We start from the raw sequence: 21,096 nt of genomic DNA on the forward strand, positions 1-21,096 counted from the left end.
TAGTGCTGTACAAGAAGCGACATTTTCCGCTTATAATGATTATGGAATTAGATGGACTTTATTGTCAGATTATTCGTAAACCAGGGTATGTTTGCCTTTCTTATAAAAATCTTCAAATTATCAAGAAATTTAAAAAAATTTTCAATTATGTGGAAAAATTCCCATCCTTTTATAATCAATAAGAAAAATACCATACGAAAGAAGAAGAATAAGAAAAATGATTTTCCAGTTAATTCTTTTGTAGGCCATTAATTAAAATGAGACTAACAATTAATTATTGTAGATTAGCATCAATATTAGATAATTACTTGTATTTTTTTTTATTCAATTTAATAATATTTAGTAATTAATTAATAATACACAGTAGTTAAAAGATAATAGTATATACAGGTTTAGATAAAAATGTGATCCAGCAAAGCTGCCACCTTACTGACTATCTGCAGGTTCTGTATCAACATTTTGTAGTAATTATTACGACTAGGGAGCATAATTGTACATATTACTTTCATGGAAAAATGAGAAAATATTAGTTATTATGTCAACACCACGTTAGCGGAATCAATAGTCTGCAGAGTAAACTGTTGTGGACTAAAGTTTTAGGCTCCGCAAATAATATAAAATATAATGGTGCATACCTAATAAACATTACTTTTTATCTTTAATGAGCTTAATACTAATTCATAGAAGTAAAGACTTTTAAAACTCGCCATAAAATTAAGCTTATGAGCAGTCAGTAACTTTTCGGACAGTGGCAGATAAATTCCGAAGTTTTTACGCTATTCGACCTAAATAAAGTTTAAAAAATTGGTTGTTTCTTCACGGGCAGGGCCTTAATTAAAGCAATGTACCGCAGGAAGGGTAGAACCTTCTCATGTTTCTTATTCCCGATTTTCAGGTGGATACATGATGTGAAATAGGTTGGACAGAAGCGGGGAGGTTTTAGGTAGAATTTAGGGGCGAGTTTGGCTTGTGGTCTCGCCGGGAAAATAAGAGGGCGAATCGACGAGATCTATATTATAATCAACCGTAGTATTTAAGAAGATATAGTAAATTCACTTAATTAATTTCTGTTGATTTAGATTTTCATCGTACTTACTTATGTATTTATAAATACGGTTTGCTAACTAACTAATCAACACACCGTTTACGCAGAGAGAATGGACCGCCAAAAAACTCGGTCTTGGTATATACAGTATATACACCTTGCCTCATTCACATCCCTACACCGTATTCCATTATTACTACTGACATGGCTCGACTCAAGTATCTGATTCACTTAATCATGCCACGTCCTCTTCGGGCATCCCCGATTTCTTATACCATTTACATTTGCGTAATATATTTTCCTTACAGTCCTTTCTTAGTTCATTTGCTTTACATGCCCAAACCAAAAATTAGCTAGCAAATGAGCGCACGGATTTCAGTCGCTGGTGTAAAAAAATGCTTTAAAATTCTAAAAATCTAGTTTTTGAATACTTATTCTCACCACAAATTATTTTGCTAAACCTTCTTACAAAAAATCTAAATAGTTTCTATTTATTTTCACAGGGGTAACATGTGATTTAACTAACAATTTCCTGTAGAAATGCGTTTTCCTTAACTTAAGGGACCCCGACTCCCGACTCTCCCGACTCCCGAGTCAAGTCGAGATTGGCATTTAATACGAGTACACACGGATGATTTCTTGACTAGTCCCATTCAGAGGCACTGAACACGTAATATCTAGAAGAGTGATATATGCCAGTTGGGAGCAAGACCTAAGGGACTGCTACACGCATAGCAGTTGATATTCGAAATGCATGCGGACGTTATTAGAACCATGCAGTAACCGCTTGAAAACGTCGATATTGACTGCTTGTAGCTGTCTATGCATTCCCAGCCTAAGACCTACCACCTCTTAAAAATTGGTTTTGCATTCAGGAAGAGTATTAGATACATATAAGAATCGCCGTGGTGAAAGACCACAATTAAGAATTTAAACGTTGTTTTAAAAGTCTCTGGCCATGTTTGGTGATTAGATCTGAATAGCCACACACTTCTCTACATACCCCAAATCAGAATGCTATATTATCGCTGACTCCGCACAATTGGGACTCTTACAGACGTTATTCACACAGATGAACAAATAACCGAATTAAAAGAAAACTGTTGTCTTCAGTTTACGCAAGAATTTACGACTCCTTGTCTTCAGATAGGCAAGAGAAATTGATTCTATCAAAGAAAAAAAATATGTTGATAAGTCTTGGTGTATTATTTTGCCAGCAGAAACGAAAAATTGCGCTTATTTCTGACACACAGACACGGCCATAGCACACTTCAACCGGTTTATGTCTTCAGTGTGTGGTATAGGAGACTGGCAGGTGACAGCTGACAGAAATGGGAATTATTAATGAACGTAGCACTTCGTTCTGGACACCGTCGTGAATATTACCTTAAGGGACTTCTTGAGAAGTGTCGCCAACTTTACAACTGTTTTAACTTCCTACCGAGGGGTGTGTTACTGCTTGTGTTGCTATAAGAAGATAATAAACAAACAGGAGAAAATATTAGGATTTTTTATGGGTTTTGCTCCTCTCTGGGGAATGAAGGAACAAGATGTTAACACCCGCACGCAGTCCCCTCTTACCCTGCAGAAGTTCAAAGTTACAGTACACCACTACTCAAGCAAGAGTCTATCAATGTACATAAAGAAAAGTGTCTCAATGTGGGTTTGTTTTTCTACAGCTTTATTCCTAGTTTTTTTTTTTTAATTTACTTTATTCAGTGAAATGGTTATTATAATTTTTTTTTTTTTTATTTATTCGTAAATATATTTGTGTTACAAAGGTATTAGGAATGTTTAGACCACCAAGATAGGCACATACTCGTGTTGTGGTTGTTGATTATATATACAGTACATTAATAGAATAGAATAAAGTATGAATTATAGAAGAAATATAAAAAGTATATAATTTAAAAGAAAATACGTAGTATAGAGTTTAAGAGAATATAAGTAGTAAATACAGGGTTTTCCAATAAGAGGTGTTATTTTGAATAGCCCGCTATTTCGGTAGATGTTACTTTTAAAGCTGTCATTTTTTGACATTTGACAAGTAAAAACTACACCATTAATAAAAATGGAACGATACACGCTTCGACAATGCATTGAAATTATTAAACTTCACTTGAGTGAATCAAATGCAAATCGTCTTGAGTGATGAGGCCCATTTCCACCTCGGTGGCTTCGTCAACAAGCAAAATTGTCGCATTTGGGGCTCGGAAAACCCAAGAGTTATTATTGAAAAGCCTCTCTATCCTCAACGTGTGACTGTTTGGTGCGGTTTATGGTCCGGCGGAGTCATTGGACCTTATTTTTTTCGAAAATGAGGCTGGAGCAACAGTTACGGTGAATGGATTCCGCTATCGAGAGATGATTAATGATTTTTTATGGCAAAAATCGGATGGTATTGATCTGGACAGCGTTTACTTTCAACAAAACTGCGCTACGTGCCACACAAGCAACAAAACCATTGATTTTTTACTGTACTAATAAGAAAAAAATAACTGTTCATATTTTAAATTTGCTAGCTAGTGTTTACGTGAAATGAAATATTGGTGAAATGTTGCACACTAGACCTGCGAAACAAGAAGGTCCACCGTTTACATGAATTTAAAAAAAAAATCTCCTTTTACCAACCATGAAATTTTGATCACTTTATGTTCAAAGAAGAGGAATATTACTGTCTACATTGTAAAACCCATAATTTATAATGATTCTGCTGTACCTAGATTTGCAGATTAGTACTGAGCATAGCTGAAGGCACAAATGAGAGTGCCTAGATTGTCTAAATTGATTTCACTATCGTGTCCATTGATATTTTTCCTGACCAAATCATCCATAGACCAATGATGTTTTAGTGCCATATACTGTATGAAGAAGTGAATATCAATTTTATAACCTTCGTCTAAAAAATTTTCACTAGCCATTTGCCACTAGTTCTGAGGACAACCCAATCTGCTCCAATTTGAAACATTGTTAATTTTGTCTTCAATAATTAAATATTAAAATTTGAGGTTTTCCTCATTAAGTTATTCCAAAAAATATATATAGGTAATATTTAGCTCGCTCAGATTATTACGGTTAATCCAAAAATGTGTATATTCTTAGTGTCACCACGAATATAGGTATAATAAAAATTCGTTGGCAAACTGAGTCTAGAAACAAAAGTCGTATAAAAGGAAGCTACAAGCCAAAAATGTGTATATTCTTGGTATACCTTACCTTGTAGGTAATAGGCATTAAATTCGCTTGAGAAACGGAGTCTAGAAACGTTCGATTTCTAGCACAAAAGTGGTTTTTATTTATTTTGTAAATAATTTTATAAGAAAGCAAAAAAGTTAATCAAGTGAAACTGTCTTAAAATTTTAGCTATAATACTGTATTTTTAAAAGATGTTTCCTTTATGCGTTCATACATTTCTATTGAAAAAACATATTTTTTAGTAGTTTACATTTCTATTTTTTATTGAGTAATCTATTTTTTATTTGTATTCTACTCAAGTAAAACGATAGGAAAACCTTCAATTTATCTAAAGCATGTTTTTCGTATTCATAATGTACACTAATTCGTTATAAAGATTAATCAAAATAGTGATTTGGCATTAAGCTTCGCCTTAAGTTTATAAGCGATGTTTATTTATCTTGTGAATAATTTTAAAAGGTAGATATAAAGTTCATCAAAGGAAACTGTCACTGATAATCTTAGCGATAAAATTGTATTTTAAGTTGTTTTTTTGTAATTTTTTAATAAAGTAATTAACAATTTTATTTTCATTCTATTTACTTAAGCGAAACAATAGCAAAATCTTCACTATAACCAAATAATTTGGTATTCGTAATGTAAACCAATTTGCAGTAAAGATATGCCTTGCCCAAAGACTATTTATTTATTTTCCTGATTTTGTGGAACGACATTTTACAATCGTGGTGTTTTCTGATCTCAAGTTTGAGTTCTTGCTCTATTAGTATTGTCACAAAATAACAATAACAACTTAAACTTCTCCCAACCTTTTGTGCGAATATGTTGACTATTTAACATCCGGCAAGTATAATATATAGTGGCAAGATTCCGAATATATTTCCCCAGAACTTAAATATAATTTTTTTTTCTAAAGTATTATTTTCAATTAACCCACACATTACTGTGTCTGTTTTTTGTTTTTGTACATATTTAAATGTTTTATTCTTAACTATTTTTCAATGTTAACTTTGTCCGTTGTGACATCATATCTCATCTCTAAATAGTATAAAATAAAGTCGCTTGTGCGCTTTGTTCTTCTAAATTACACAACGGATTTTGATAAAGTTTTTAGTACCATTTAGAATGTTTTTTCTGAAAGGTTTTTTATATATAATACATTCATATTTTATTTAAATAAAGTAGAGAAAAGTCAATGTTTTGTACTCAAGTCGTAAAATAAATATTTTGGGGCGCTTATATTGCTAACGCTGGCTAAACCTTGTGAGGTACATTAACATAATTTACTACGGAGTTGTATATCTTAAAAGGCCTCACAATCTCAAAAATTTACACCAAACCATTTTTAAAACGCCGGGTACGCGTCAACTACTAATCTATTGATATATATATATAATTAAAAATGTAAATGTTCGTTTGTTCAAAATCTTAAGGCTGGCCGCATACATACGTTTTCCGTATTCGATTTCCGAATTCGTTTTCCGTATTCGGAATTCCGTGAGACTAGCGCAAACGTTCGTTTTTCTTCATTCGGAATGCATAAACGTCAGTACCAGTGTTGCCAACAAGGGCAATATATCGCCATTTAGGCTACTCAGAGCGAGAATCGGCGCCGAAAAAATCTAAAACTGGTCGCCAATTAAGCTACTTCAAAAACATCAATTTTAAACATGTCCCGAAATTCTCTAGCCACCCCCCCCCCATGAATTTTTTTTATTTTCTGGGGACAAATTTTATTTTTTTGAAATTCTCTAGCCACCCCCCCCCCACGAAATTTTTATTTTCACAAAAAAAAAAATTTTAAACATGTCCCACCTAACAACAAATTCGGCTACTTTACGCTACCTTATGTATGAGAAACGGCGATATTAGGTCAAGATTCGTTGGCAATACTGAATTACTGAACGGAAATTTCCTAACGTTTGCGTCGGCACAAGTAAACAAAATGTATCCAAGAGCTGCGTTCCACATGACGTCATTAGGTTTTTTCCATTCGGTTTCTCCGAACGCGCCGGCTCGCATTCGGAACGTGCGTAAGGAATTTGTTCCGTTCGGAACTAAAACGAACGTGTGCGGCAGTTAATGTATTTTCTACTGATTCCGTGCATTCGGATGTCCGAATACGGAAAACGAATTCGGAAATCGAATACGGAAAACGTATGTATGCGGCCAGCCTAAATCTCCGAAAGTTCTTCAATGATTGTTTTGAAATTTCGACATGACGTTGCATACGAATACGCGTGTGTTTTTGCATACCTATTTTATATTGATGTCCCCTGTGACAGGTACAAATATGTTTTTTTTTTAAACAGCGCCGTCTGTAAAAGCAACTTGCACTATTGTTTATCTATGTGCACAGATAGACAGAGCCACAGCCACGTGAGGCGGGGTACAGCTGGAACTATATAAAAATTCAGCCTGCATATGTTTGCGCTCGTAAAAATCAATAAAGCTGAAAATTTCTAATTTCTTTATATTAAAATAATTTGAATGGTATAAGAAGTCAGGGACGCCCGAGAAATACTTTACGCAATATCTCTGCACTGGAATGAGACACGGAGTCGAGTTAAAATAGATGTAACAATTATTTTACAAGCAATAATTATTCGCCTGAAACACTCATCCACATTGAAAAATCTCCTGATAAAAGATACATGACACCAACGGGACTTGGACCCGTATCCTTTCGATTTCCGGTCGACAGCTCTGACCACTGAGCTATGGCGGCTTATATCTTATCCGCGAAATAATTCAATATAAACTAGTGTTTCATTCAACAATTACTGCTTGTTACATTTTTTTTCATTTTTTTTTTCACCTGAAACAACCAACTTTATTTTATATGAGAAAAGCATTGTAAGTGCTAACTCTCTCACTAGATGGCGTCGAGACAAATTGTCTACATTTTTTGGTGAAGATACTAGAACTTGTCAAATATTTTTTTTTTTTGGTAAACTAATGTTTAAGACAAGATTTTTTTATGCATAGCACAAAGGGTAACTATTATTTCACAAGCAATAATTATTAGCCTGATAACCTGATACCTTAGATATAATGTAGTTTTTTAATAGTAACATTGTGATATACAGTACTGAATGGTGGATAAAGTCGGAGCGAAGTATTGCGTGATCCACTATTATAATTAATGTTTAAGTTAAAATATTTTTGATAGGATATTGTTGTCCTTTGAAACCAATTCTCACAAATACACATTAAAAATAGATTAACTTCAAATAATCTATTTTTAAAAGCATTTAAAATGTTTCTTAAAGGTTTTCAAAAGGAATTCCAGTATTCCCCCTTCCTTAGTTCTTCGCTTGGTGCTCCAAGACATAAAAAGTCTCCTCCATCAAACCAAGGATTAAATATTTGACTAATAATAATACCAGAAGAAGGCCAAACTGATGACGAGGGTTTCGGAGGATGTAATGACGCAGCAGAAATTAGTTCCGTAGGGTCCGTTGTCTGTTGAACTTGGTAGGCTTTTTATAAATAATCTTTTTTACAAGCCAATAAATTCCTCAAAGAGATTTTTGTAGATCACGAATTATTATGTTTTCTTTTATTTAAAAATAAAACAAGACAATTTTTACAATTCAAATAAGCAATATTTGAACTTATTCCATTTTATATTTATATAAATAATCATAGGAACTACCTATCGTATGGTATTGGATGGATTGCAAATGGATTATTTTTTACTCATTTTTCTTCACATTTCCAACCTCGTGGTTATTTTCGTCTCAATATCTCGCCTGTAATTATACAGTAAGATTTTGTTACTTGACTTTGACTCTGCTACGAATCCAGAAGTCGCGGAATCAAATGCCGACGTGCGTACAAACATTTTAACTTTTTAGTTTGTGTTATTTCACAAATTTGTTAAATAAAAAAAACATTTAACACGGTTGCTGCACTTTCCAGAGTGATACTGAACAATAGTCCCAACTGCTCCAAACCCTTAGGAGTTCACGAGTCGACGACGCTATGGTATCCTCAATTTAAGTATGGTGTGAGGTTGAAGTGTAGTGGGGAGGGGAAGGAGATGAGGAAGAAGAAGGTGGGGAAGTACCTGGCTATTCAGATCTAGTCACAAAACACGAATAATTTTGAATAGTGCTCTTTCACCAGGTATACTGAGAGAATAACTCATATTATTTTTAAATTGATTAATTGTGAAATAATATAAAATCAATCAAATACAATTACAAACGCATTCGCAATTACATGCTGAATTTGAATCTGCAAACTTCGGATTCATAGTCAAGAGCCTTCGACCTCAGAAGAATTTCAAAAAGTTACTGATTTTTCTCCAGATTAGGCTGCTGAAGATTCAATTGCTTAAAGCAGTTGAGACGCTTGTTCAGTTTCTGATAAAAGTATTGTTTTGTTTCAAATTATATCTTACAGTTAAAAATAGATTTCTCCACTCTTTTAGAGAAAAATTTAATATTCAAATTCTAAAAAGACGTTAATGTAAATGTTAGAATTGTGTCCAGTAAAAAAAACCCATTCACAATAAGAATTTTGCCCTTACAAAATCGTAACAATGTTGGTTGAAATCTTTTGTATGGGGTATTATAACAATGGACTAAAAATGTATTCACGCATTTAATCTACCAATTTGATTCATAATCTAGTGAAGAAAATGTTAAAAGGATTAGTTGTATAGCCGACATTAAGCGCCCATTATGTATTTACTGGTGCGTAACAAGGATTATATAAATGTAATGAATTTGGGGTGACAGAATAAACATGGAACCAAAATTATTATCAAAAAATTGGATCCGTGGTCGAGATCAATATGTCGATATCATTGCGACGTATTCATTTGCTAAATTATGTAGGCGAGGAATTGGCGACCTTTTTTACATAATTTGTTTGGCTCTGAATTAATAATCTTCTACTCTAATCCTCAAGTGCGTGTATTTTTAAGTTATTTAATACAAATTGCTGTTAAAAGATACGTCGGCTAAAGGAGGAGGAGGCGCAAAAATAATCACATCATACTTTTGGCCTTGAAAATCTTAAGTACTATCTATCTTGTACGTGTTCAAAATCCTCCATAAAACTTGCATCATTGCGTTATTTATCTCGAGCAATAAATCCAGAACAGCTTTCTTATAACATTAAAAAATTACACAACTCGGAGCACAGCTGCTGGGGAGGGTTAAGTCGAAGAGGGAAGGAGAGAGAGAGGAGTCCCTCTGTGGTAGTGGATTGGATTTATGTTCCTGGAAGGGTACGTGGTCCGTAGGGTCCGGGATAGAACCCGGGAGATGTGCCCACAGCCTTCTAAATGGACCGTAAAGGGAGGCTGTTAGGGTTCTCTTAAACTGTTGCTGGGTTTCAACAGTAAGGATCATTACGTAGGGGTGGTATTAAGATTTCACGTTCCACATATCATATTTCGCAATTTGTACTCGGTGTCTGGAAATTAGTGGTACAAGCGAGAAACTGGTAAAGCTGCATCACATAGAAAACCCCAAAAAACATTTACTTTACATTTTTTCTTCGGTGTGAAAAACCAATTTTCTTTAAAGTAGATGAAAAACTTCTTGAGATTTAACAATCAAAAATATTAAAATTTTGATCGCAAACGATAAAGTTTTTTAATTCTTTAACCGATGGTTTTCATCAAGTGCACTTCTACTTACTTACTACAAGGAACTAAAACCATGTTTAATTGGGCAAAGTAGTATAAAAGTGATTAACTTAATTTTTTAAATTATTTATTAAAATATATTTTTTTTAATTTTCAAACCCTGACAAATATTTTTCAAATGCAAATGTTCTTTGATAGATTTATTTCAAAATTTTCCGAAGAAAATTTTAGAATTTTGGCATTTTTTCTTTATATCAGTGTTTAAATTATATTTCTGACCGTAATACAAAATGAGATAGCATAAAGTTAATGAGAATATGTCAGGCTGGGAGATATATCTGCCAAAAAGACTGTTGTTTGTTGTCTGTGAGGAATATCTCCCAAAATCGCACAAGGGGTTAATAAAGCTTTAAAGCTATTCTGATTTTCGTTTTAAGCAGTGGAGAAAAACAAACCATAGATTGTTTTTTTGAAACGTTCGTATGATAGGCTCTTATTCCGGTCCAAGAATTATTGAGAGAGACCCAACAATATTCCTCCAATTTTGGCTAAGCCCCACCGTTTTCCTTCAATAAAATATAAAATGCATGCGTGTCATGGCCTAGGCCTGATGTACTGCAATAGTTTTTCGTACGTGGTATGATTGCATTCAATTTTACAGCGCGCGTGCCATGCAATATGTATTTTGCGTGCGTGGGATATATAAGTATTCAATAGTTAAAGTTCGATTATGCATTCTTAGGGAATATACTAAAACACATTCTTGTACAATTGTTGATCTTTTTTAATAACTGGTTTTGAGTTGAAGCAAGAATCAACTCTTTGAGGATAAGTATTAAAAATGGTCACTCTCAAAATAATACTTTTTGAGAATTTTGAAGTATTGGCAAAAAACTGATATTTTTTGGCTGTTTTTAGTTTTGTTGTATATTTTGAATGCATTTTTTATAGGTTTCAAATTTTTGAGAAAGTTTAAAATAAATGTATCCTAGATATAATACAATAAATTATTTTACAATTATAATATAATATAATATAATGTATTATTATGTTTATATTGTCTTATATTCATATTTATATTACTTTATTTATATAATATGTATATATATAATGTTGTATATATATATATATAACTAAACATGTATTGTATAATAAAATCCGTTGAGAACAATGATTTGACACTTTCTCCTTGTAAAAAATGATACATAGGCAATTTTGATGTATTTTTTAATGTAAAACCGGATAAGAATCCCAACTGCTCCTAACCATCTGGAGCCAGTGAGTGTATAGCATCCCCAATTGGGGTTGTTGTAATGCTGAAGGTAAAGGGGAGGGGCACGAAATGGGGAAGAGAAAAGTGGGGAAGTACCTGGCTATTCAGATCTAGTCGCCAAACGCAGGTAAAAACCATTTTGAGCAACGTATCAATTCTGAATGGTGGTCCTATACCAGGGCAATACTGAGAGTATCTTCCGCTCTGGAACGTGCAACAAATATACTTTTTATTATTTAGAATTAGTAAATTGCAAAATAACACAAATTAATCAAATAAAATTTATTTGCTGACAACCAGATTGCCAGTTGAAAACCTTACCCCTTAAAAACGGAGGCCATCTAGACTAAATAGAAAATGTGACACAGACCTGACATTTAAATTAAAATAGTCCATAAACGGAAATGAAGCAAACTAAATATATATATAAAATGACAGGTAAGAAATAAAGTTAAATATTGTAAAGAGGACGACACAACACCCAACATTACTTGCGTTAGTAAGTTGAAGAGGTAACATAAAATTGAAGAGGTGATTAATATCACTTGAAATAAACACAATGAGATTCTAGAATTGGTAATCAAACCAATGTTCAAATCTGTGCACGATAACCCGAAATGAAATTCTCGTGCGAGCGAATACGAGTTGAGGTAGTTTACGACACATAATTTCCATGTTAAGGGGCGTATCAACTTTTCACATCGCTGTTATTTCATAAACTTTGTATCTTCCAGAATGCGACTATTACATATTGCTCAGTAAAGTTTAACCTTCAAGCCAGTTCCCACAGTTCGTATTTTCAAGTTTAGTGTAGTTTCCCACATTTGCAGATTCGACCCTACAATAAAACAATTCATTGGCCTGGTATTTTTATAAACATATTGCCTTGTTTGTATCATTTATGATTTAAGAATTAGTGACATTTTACTGCAAGCGGCGGCAGCTTTCAAATAGAGCTGTTCGCTTTATATTTTATGATCACCCTAGTTAAACCATTATGCCTAAAAATATTTGCCAATACCTTTCCCACCCCTGTCCCATAGTAATAAAAACCCCAAATAAAGTTTCATCTCCCAATAATTCCTTTAAAATATTTGTATTGTTTAAGTCACGTTTGTATCATTAAGAATAGTTAAAGTGCATTTTATTTATGTTAAGAATGTTGTTTGCCAACGAGCGGGTGGAACATCTTTATTTTGGTAAAATGTCCTTCAGAATTTAGTTTAAATACAGATACCTCCCAGAAAAAGGACAGTATTAGAGTATTGCTATAACTGGTAGGTACAGACGTACCTACGCAGGAGCTAGTATTGATATAACTGGTAGGTACATGCGTACCTAGGCAGTCAGTCGTGAGATAATTACTAGGTTTATGTAAACCTAGGGAAAACTGAAGAATAGAGGAAACTAGACCTTTATTTCTTTCAGTTTAAGTTTTAGCAGAGGAAAATAAGATCCTCTGCAATTATATTGTGAATTAATAAATTTATATGTCAAGAAGAAGAAGTGTTTTCCTGCATTCCATCTGACGGCGTGTTCTCGTACCACGATAGCAGAAACATATGGTCCTTCGAGCCGGATCGGGAACAGCAGCATCATGGAAGCGGGACAACACTCAAAGACGTCATCTGTCTGCGGCAGCAAGGCGGGAACCAGCAGGAGCTGGATGGAGGCTCAAATAAAAGCTTCAGCAACCAAGGTGCACATCACGAGACAAAAGGCCCGCCTACTTACGGAGATGGCTGAAGCAAAGGCTTCCGAAGCAAAGATGGCTGCAGAAATGTTAGTCTTGGAAGCAGAAGAGCAACATGCGGCGCTCGTTTTACAAGCTGCATCAAGGACTTCGCAACGGACTCTCGAGGATAGAGTCAATGACTGGGTGGACCAGTCACATCACAGTTCATCATCAGAACTTGTAAATCACGATGAACAGCCTCTTCGAGATCAAATGGAGCAGCAACAGGAACTGCTCCATGATGGGCGGTTATCACTACAACCGCCCACAAGAACTGCACAGCAACAGCCCTTGGCAGGGCAGACTCTCCCGTCGCAAATGGAGCCTCGGGTAGAGCAGGCTCATCTGCTGCAATTGGAACAGCGGTTGGAGCAGCACAAGGGTGGGCGGTACGCATTACTCCCACCAAAAGGATCCTCAGAGCAGCAGCCCTTGGCAGGGCAGACTCTCCCACCGCAATTGGAGCCTCGGACAGAGCAGGCTCTTCCGCTGCACTTGGGACAGCGGTTGGAGCAGCAGCGGCAGGGCGGGCGGTACGAGCTACTCCCACCCAGAGGAACATCCCATCAGCCGCCCTTGGTAGGGCAATCTCTTCAGCTGCAGTCGACGCAGCATCAGCAGCCAAGCAGTAGCTGCTGGGAGCTGCCTACATCAGAGCAGCCATTCAACTTAGCAGAGCAACGCGACGGGCAACAGTGGCCAGAGTCGCAGGGCCGATTCCAGGGACCAACACCTGCTATAACTGAAGACCGTCTCGCGGAATCAATTGGTAAGGCAATGTCTTTATATAATACCAGGCCCAAAGTTAATGATCTTCCCACATTTAACGGCAATCCAATTGAATGGATTGCGTTCAAATTAATATTCCATCATACCACAGACTTCTTAAAAGTATCTGACAGCAAAAATTTATATACATTACAAAAAGCGTTAAAAGGAGAGGCGCGTGACGCGGTTTCTTCCCTTCTTATAATTTTTGGCGCAAAATCATCACCTTGTTCGGCGCAATTCGTAAAAAATAAAAACGCGGATCAATTTTTATCTCAGTATCCCCAGGCCGTCAAAGCAATAAAAACAAAACATTACATGAACGACTATTTAGATAGTGTAAATTCAGTAGAAAGTGCGAAGAAATTAATACTAGATATTACATACATACATGCTCAAGGCGGGTTTAAGGGTGGAGGTGAATGCGAAATTACCTACTACAACCATTTAGTCAGTCAGTAAGATATACATTTTTTTACGGAATTTCTAGTTTTAAGACATTACCTACTACACAATTTTTAGTCATAAGATTTACATTTTTTACGGAATTTCTAGTTTTAAGACATTACCTACTACACAATTTTTAGTCATAAGAGTTACATTTTTTACGGAATTTCTTGTTTAAAGACATTACCTACTACACAATTTTTGGTCATAAGATTTACATACTCCACGGAATTTCTAGTTTTAAAAGCAGCATAAATATTTGTATTTTAGACATTTTAATAAATTTAACTGGTAATTTTCGTAGACATGCAGTAGGTACCTAATAAAGATAACAGTCGCATTCTTAGCCTATTTTGTGAAGTACTTCACGGGAGGAGGTATGTATCTTCCAGAATGCGACTATTACATATTGCTCAGTAAAGTTTAACCTTCAAGCCAGTTCCCACAGTTCGTATTTTCAAGTTTAGTGTAGTTTCCCACATTTGCAGATTCGACCCTACAATAAAACAATTCATTGGCCTGGTATTTTTATAAACATATTGCCTTGTTTGTATCATTTATGATTTAAGAATTAGTGACATTTTACTGCAAGCGGCGGCAGCTTTCAAATAGAGCTGTTCGCTTTATATTTTATGATCACCCTAGTTAAACCATTATGCCTAAAAATATTTGCCAATACCTTTCCCACCCCTGTCCCATAGTAATAAAAACCCCAAATAAAGTTTCATCTCCCAATAATTCCTTTAAAATATTTGTATTGTTTAAGTCACGTTTGTATCATTAAGAATAGTTAAAGTGCATTTTATTTATGTTAAGAATGTTGTTTGCCAACGAGCGGGTGGAACATCTTTATTTTGGTAAAATGTCCTTCAGAATTTAGTTTAAATACAGATACCTCCCAGAAAAAGGACAGTATTAGAGTATTGCTATAACTGGTAGGTACAGACGTACCTACGCAGGAGCTAGTATTGATATAACTGGTAGGTACATGCGTACCTAGGCAGTCAGTCGTGAGATAATTACTAGGTTTATGTAAACCTAGGGAAAACTGAAGAATAGAGGAAACTAGACCTTTATTTCTTTCAGTTTAAGTTTTAGCAGAGGAAAATAAGATCCTCTGCAATTATATTGTGAATTAATAAATTTATATGTCAAGAAGAAGAAGTGTTTTCCTGCATTCCATCTGACGGCGTGTTCTCGTACCACGATAGCAGAAACAAACTTAACAACTAATAATGTACATTTTACTTCTACGGATCGTGTAGTCAGTAATCTGAATGAGTCCGACCCAGCTCTGTGGTACCATATAATTTTTGTTTTATACTTGGGGTGGTTTCTTGACATCTGAAGTGACTGCTGGTTTTAGAATCCATAAAGCACTTTGGAAACTTATCTAAATCAGATTGAAAAAAATAAAACATCGGACTTTAGAAACAGCTTTCCCCGCCTTTAAATATATATTTGCGTTCAATATGCATTGCTATAATTTTACGTACGAGGAATATATTATGTTTTTTAATTTGTTTTTAATTACTAGACATGTCTATTTTAGAAATACTTTTTTTAAATTGTGGGTTTTTTGCTGAAAATAATAGAATTTAAATTAGGTCGATAATCTTGTATCTATTTATGTATGTTTTTGAGAAACGTATTATTTTCCTCCAGAAATTCTCTAGCCACCCCCCAACCCTCTCAGATATCAAAAGATTCCCAAAGAAACAGATCAAAAGACATTTTAATGTTTTTGTCGCATGCTTTAGATATACATGATATCTTGTCTTAATATGACTCCTTCAATTAAACCAGAAGAAGCTTCACAATGCTTTTCTTTTCAATTTTTAGTTTTACGTAATTTTCTTATAAATTTAATTATTTTGTACAATGAGGTTTTATTAGAGGTACAGTCAGGAGGAATCCATAAATGGTTTTTATTTTATTAAACTACACATATAAAACATATAAATTATAATAGATTTCCCAAAAATAAATTATTTTTTTACAGATAGTGAATATTTTATCTTTTTGGTAGTTCATATATATTCAGAAGTCTATAACCCTTTCCTCAGCAACACACGGTTGCAACATACGCTTGTAACGCATGGTTGAAACACACAGTTGTAATTTGAAATCAACATCTACACATAAAGTGTGGATGTTGATTTCCAATTCAAAGAATTTTGTAATTAGGACACATAAAAGTTTTCACCGAAATTGATTTCTCCCTAGATTTGTCAAAAACTCCCTTTCTGTACATGCACATAGAGAACTTACTGTTATAAAATATTGCAAATTCATTAAATCTATTCAAATTATTCGCACTATGGTTGAAAATGGGACTGCAAGCCCTCTACAAATGAATTGATAGGTTTCCTATTTAACTTTATCGCGATGTCGGAAAACGTGTTCATAAAAATCGTAATATTTTCGCATTTCTTCATTATAAATTATCATGGCATGGTGCATGTACATGAACAAGTGTTCCGATATATTAGAAATGTATTAAAAGTTTAGTAGGAAACGGCCTGCAATCCCGTTTTTAACCGGATTACGAATAATAATGATGTTTTAATATTTCAGCTGAACAGAGTGTTGAGCGCAATAATACTCTGCCATATAAAAGTATACATCTAAATAAATAAAGGGTTATATTATGAAAATATAGTAAAATAGTAAACATATTTAGAATTTGTAACTTGTGGTAGCTTGAGAAAAATTCTCCATCCATGTTGTAAGGGCGCGCTCTACCACTGGGCGACGGCCTGGATAAGAGTGTTTTCCGATCTCATTAATTTGAAGAGATTTAAATATTATTGATTTCAATGAATAATAAATCAGCAATGCTCATTTTTCTCCACTTGGTATTCTTTATTTTTTCTCCCAAGACATGGCAACGCTCATGAATAAGAATAAAGGCCTATGACGCATTGCGCCGAGTTCAACAGTCATGAGTTATTCCTCGGTGTTGGAAACGTTCTGATGATAATGTGGTCGGCGAACAAATAAATAATATTTATTTGAGAGGTACTCGCTATAATTTTCTTACTTTCACGAATCTAAATAAGATAGAATCATAAAGATCAAATTACAAAACCACAATATTTTCTTTGCGTAATTTCCTAAAATTAAAGCCGTTCTTGCAAAATCAACAAAATTCCCACAAATTAGATTAAGAAAAGTCAATATATGCACATCAATCGTATGTAAGTACTTTACATAGGCAGCTAACATAAAGAGAATTTTTTTAAGAGTCGTAAATACAGTACCCAAAATGTACATGATATTAATCTTTATATCTCCCGTCCCATTTATGCAGAAAACTAATTTCACGAAACATCCTCGTGTTTTGCGCAAAATGAGCACAAGTTTAGAAATCACGTCGAACAAAGGATGAAATGAGAAGAACAGAAATTAACAGACGCAGAGGAGTATTGAAGAAGTACTTCCAGATCTTCAAACAGAAGATGATTATCATATTCAAGCAACAATAAAACTTCCTGTCCCGGTTCCGCCGGGCCGCAGAGAAGCGAAGGAACAAGTTGGAATTTACGGCTGAAATGAAATTCTTAAATTTCACCTCCTACCTATATCCTTGGCTCCGGTAAACAAAACCCCTGGAAACTGAAAGCTTCTGACTGAAAGTATCCCCTGAAAACTGAAAGATTGAAGCCTATCAGAATCAAAAACTCTCCTTTGGTATTTTGTTTTCACATCAATTTAAAAGCGTTTCCGAAAACTCATTATTAAAAGCGATTTTGGCCGTCCAAACTTGTTTTTCAATACTCATTGTCTTTTGTTTTCACAGTTCAATATTTGAAGGAAGTTTATTATAACATTGAGTGATTGATTGATGATCAATAATTATTGTCATGCTCTTTGTGCCGTTTGCATAGAACGACGTTTGATTGAATATTAAATGTCAGGAGATCCAAAAAGATTAAGCAAGGGACGCTTAGATGAGTTGTACACGTAGAGCGGATGGAAGAAAAATATGTGTCTGAAGAATAAGTAAGAAATTTGGGATAGTTAAAAAAAATCTATTTCATTATTGAACTAATCAGTATTATTTATCTAACTGACTAACTAACCATCTCGCTGTTTTCCGCAGGCCTATGCCTGACATAGAGGGTGGACCGCCGAATAACTAGATATTGGCACACATTCTAAGCCTTACTCTCATTCATATCGTTCTGTTATTCCGAATTTGGACATGGATGTGAACACTCAAGAATGTGACTATTTATTATGGTCGAAAAAATATACACTTGAGTACATACTCTTTATATATATGTACATATATCAGATTTCACTTTCTGACTACATTTTTTTTTTATATATTTTTTATTATTAAATATATTAGTATTACAAAGGTATAGTATATTGTCCCCCACGCTAGGAGTTCACCTGTGTTGTGGAGGATTTTTTCAATTGTAAAGTTATATAATACTAAACGATACAGTGGAGATTAGTTAATTTATTTATTGTTTTTGTGTTTAATTCGTAGAACTCCATTTAATTTTTTTATAAATTTAATTTAGATTAAATTTGATAATATTATTATTAAGTTCTGCAAGTGTTTTAGTTTTTTATTATTGTGACAGCTGTTTCGGCTTACAAGGCCATTTTCAAACTGTGGTTAGTCCACATTGAGACGACGTTTTTATACTATTTCAAATGTAAATTTTGAAGGTGCATACATTGATTTATTACAAATAATTCATAGCAATAAAGTCATTAGTAAATAATTAAGAACCCATTACCATTTACTGAGGGGAAAACATAGATTGGTTTAACCAACAATAGATCATGTCATCGGTGTAACCAGTAATAAATCAATGTATGCACCTTCAAAATTTACATTTGAAATAGTATAAAAACGTCGTCTCAATGTGGACTAACCACAGTTTGAAAATGGCCTTGTAAGCCGAAACAGCTGTCACAATAATAAAAAACTAAAACACTTGCAGAACTTAATAATAATATTATCAAATTTAATCTAAATTAAATTTATAAAAAAAAAAAAAGAGATTAGTTAAATAATAAAAATTAAAATATAATACCGATTTTTACACAGTTTTACCAAAAACAAATGTGAAATATAACAAAATTAAATATTAAAAGGATTGTAGCCAGTTCCATATGTGTTTTTTGTATTCTGTAAGATGAAATGTTTTATAATACTTGATATCAGGAAGCTATTCATAAAAAAAATTATCCATACAAATTGCATAAAATCGTCACCTTCACACATATCTCACTCCCAGAAGACTAGAGCTAAATCTAACAATCATTTACAAGTGTCAAAAATTAAATCCACTCTTGCTAAAAAACATGAATCTTACCTCGCACCTTCCATATTCAATATTTTCTTAAAAGAAACACAACATACAACTCAAATCAACAGAAAATGTACATATAAATACTTTAATACGTGGCTAATGAACAAAAAAAGAAATTGCATTAACAAGTTACTTGCAAACCTTCCATGCTAATTTTTATATGACATATTAAAAAAAATAATAATAAGAACTTTCACAACAAAAAATGTTCAATTATTTGATTATTTGATTCACACTAAAAAAAATAAAAATAAAATAAAATATAAATAAAAAAATGTTCAATTACCATTACATATGTATGTAATAATTTATATTTAGATTATTTTATCCACGTAATCTTTTATTTTTTAATTACGTTTCTTTTTCCTGTATTTTGTATTTTTATTTATTTATGTACTTTGTATTTTTATTCACTTTTATTATTATTGATATATGTAATGGTAGATACTGCTAACCGGCTCAGAACAGATATTGTCTAGTGAGTCGGGTAGCGCACATAATTTGTAAACAAATATTGATGTCAATAAACGCCCGGATTACCGGCAAATTTAAAAAAAAAAAAATTGTGTTGGAAGTGAATTGTATAGTTTTATAGCCTGGAATCTGTAGTGTTTTTGTCCAAAAGATTTGTTTTTGGTAGTAGTAGTTGGTGTGCATGTATTGTTCTAGTATTGCGAGAAATTTGTGAAGATTTAAATGTGTTTAGGTTCTTGTAAAGGAATGTTAGTATTTGTTTTGAATATAATTTTTGAATCTTCAACACTGGGAATTTTTAAAATATGGTTGAAGTGGGTGTTAGTTTTGGTACTTTAAGTATTACTTTTATTAAGGTTTTTTAAGTTTTATATTTATAATTCAAAGCTGTTATCATTATATAAACAATATAAACTTAAAAATATAATAAATACAACAATTATATTTGCATAATATTATCTTATCTACCTACACATCATAACTAAAGATTAACTTGATCGTGGTATGTCTTCCTCGGTTGTATCTGACTTCTACAATTACATTTGCGTCATATTTATGATGTGTAGGTAGATAAGATAATATTATGCAAATTTAATTGTTGTATTTATAATATGTTTATGTTTATAAAAATATAATAAACGACTTTTCTGTTGTATCGCTTAACTTTCAATATTTTTTTATAAGTCTATGTGATACGTTAGTTTATGAACATTATTCAATTAAGTTTTAAAGCACCCTTGAGGCTTTGATTATATAAATGTCATAATCAAAGCCTTGAGGTGAATTTCTCACGAATACTCCAAATCATCCAAACATTAAAATTATTATTAATCTGTTTTCAGAAACACATTGCCATAAAATGAGTTCATTTGTATTGGTCCGATCTCCATCCCAGAACGTTGTACATCCACATTTGTAAGGCAAATTTACATAACAAATAGAGGCCTAACGTTTATGAACATAAGGCCCGCCTTACCCCATAAGCCTACCCGCACCTGCAGGTACATTGACTATGAATCAAATTTGGATTGATAAACATTTCATTTTTGGAGTTTAAAAAAAAAAATGGTTTTATTGATTTTTATTTTTATATGCATTATTTGGTAATGTGAGCCTCACTAGGGGCTTACTCATGCTGAGACCCCCATTTTATAATTTTAAAACAAAAAAATAATTCAAAATCAAATAATAACTCAGTAAACACCACTTTTATTTTTTATT

The 21,096-nt window shown here is 33.4% G+C and overlaps 1 protein-coding gene across 7 annotated transcripts in view; it reads left to right on the top strand.

Moving 5' to 3' along the window:
• Ih (hyperpolarization activated cyclic nucleotide gated potassium channel Ih) overlaps nt 1–21,096 on the top strand; it is a 738,958-nt gene that overhangs the window by 22,338 nt on the left and 695,524 nt on the right. The window lies entirely within an intron of this gene.

Source organism: Hesperophylax consimilis, chromosome 13 (genome assembly GCF_061612785.1).
Source record: "Hesperophylax consimilis isolate HC1 chromosome 13, BYU_Hcon_1.0, whole genome shotgun sequence".
NCBI lineage: Eukaryota > Metazoa > Arthropoda > Insecta > Trichoptera > Limnephilidae > Hesperophylax > Hesperophylax consimilis.